The sequence below is a fragment of the Habropoda laboriosa genome, unplaced genomic scaffold (genome assembly GCF_001263275.1).
Source record: "Habropoda laboriosa isolate 0110345459 unplaced genomic scaffold, ASM126327v1 scaffold69, whole genome shotgun sequence".
NCBI classification, from domain to species: Eukaryota; Metazoa; Arthropoda; class Insecta; order Hymenoptera; family Apidae; genus Habropoda; species Habropoda laboriosa.
Window position 1 is genome coordinate 51,790 of NW_017100173.1, and position 2,114 is coordinate 53,903.

Consider the following 2,114-nt stretch of genomic DNA (forward strand, 5'->3'; position numbering starts at 1 on the left):
GGGTCTAATATATAATAATTAATATAGTATAATATAATAAAATCTTTAAAAACACATTCGAACGACCTACTCCACGAAACTTCCGATCGATGTCAATAGTTAATGTGCTTCAACATCAGCAGCGGGCTTCTTTTATCATATGAACCGTGTTCTTCGAGTGGCAACGTCACACAACGGCCGGAGAACAAAAAACGAACAGAAAAAAGCAAAAAAAGAAAACGAAAAAAGAATATCAAACAGCGACAGCTTGTGTGTGTAGTTCGCGCTGTTCACGGCGAACACGAAAAAAAAAAAAGAAAATGGTCGCAACAAGCTTCGCCCGTGCAAATGAACGCAACGAGGCCACAGAGAATGAAGAGGTTGACGGTGCATGATAATTAGAAGTCAAAGAGTAATTACGAAAACAGCGGTTGGTTGCTCGTGGATTATGGCGGCACTGTAATCGTCGCCCCAAGAAACCCATTTATATACCGCCATTATTTATAATCTTTGCTCGCTCGTACGCGCGCACGAGCTGCGAAAAGTTTCCTCGTTGTGTTTTAATCTGCTTAAAGGGCTACTTAACTTGAGAAACAATGTATTTACGGGGGAAAGAAGTACCGAATATTTTTCTTCACGCCATTCTGCGATCATGCAGTTCTTCTTTCATTCCTTCTCTTTTTTTCTTTATTAATTGTCATTTATTTCTCTCGGGCTGATTTACTCGGGCAAGTTACGCGTATTCCTTCAGGGTAATTAAAGAATGATTTATTATACACATAACGTGTGTCCAGCATGAAATCTCCTTTTCTATCTCGAATAAAAGGAATAAAATCTTTCAGAACTATTATATTAGGTGCAGAAATTAATTTGGTGCCTTTTTCTACTTTATGAGAAAAAATTTATCGTCTGGAAACAGCCATAATTTAAATTATTCTTTGAATACTGAAATTATGTTTGATTGTTACGTTCGGTAGATTTCAATAGATTTCAGAAAGAATACATAATTTATATTTTAAATTATCTTCTGTTTTAATTAAAATTTCATTAATATTATTCCAAATAGAAATGAATGACTTATTCTCTGAAAAGATTAGATTTATTACGCTTATTTTTCCACAAAATTGTGCTCTTCACATACATTTAATACAAACACCGAAAACTACCCTTAACTTCTTTTCAATTTTTACAAGAATTCATAGCCACTCTTATCTTCAGTTTCCCTTGTCCACGAATTTCACTCTTTCTCGCACTTCATTCGACAATATCACAGACTTGCGTAAACATCTTTGACAAAGCGTGGCCACTTGAATCGCCCCATTACCGTGCACCGCGAATCAGAAGAAAAACAAACTTTCCCTCCTCCCTTGCCTTCCTTCAATTTACTCCTTTAACGAACAAAGAAACGAAACGCGATAAATTGCAGTTTTTACAACGTCACCGGAGAGAAACACCCACGTTCCCGAGGTCCCCTAAGATCGCCCCCTAACGCCGTCATTCAGAGAAACGAAGGAAAGTGGTCGCAATTCACTTGACTCGCGAACACAACGAACCCGTGAACACTCGACGGGTTCAGGCATTTCTTCTTTGACGATCCAAAGACGCGCGATAGTTAAGGGTGAGCGGGGGGTAACTGCGGAGACAATTGCGGAGACAATTACGAAGCCACTTTCCCATGATAATTAGTACGCCCCGCCGGACGAAACCGAGATGCGACGTTGATATCAAGGAAACTCTTCTGGGCTTTATTTTTTCGTAATTAGCAGCAGGACCGTGCTTCGCCGAGGAATATTCTTCATGGAAATGAGTGTTTTCTGTTGGATATTGTATTAGCCGAGGATGGTGGGGCTTTGTTGAACCGTTGAACGTGCAAAGTGGATTCGTAGAAGAGGAATCGAGTATTATTTTGTGTTCTTTTACGAGAAATACTTTAATGTTATTTGAGGCTCGTAGAAAGTGGATGATAATAAATTCCTTCAGCCAAGTTCCTCATAATTTCTTTCTTTAAAGAAGTTTCTGATACCATTAAACGAGCAATTAAAGTTTTATGAGAATTAGGCGTTGCCTTTCTCGAATTATTTTTAACTACTCTATTATGCCTTTGTCGGGCTTTCGAACAGTGATTACTCCATATC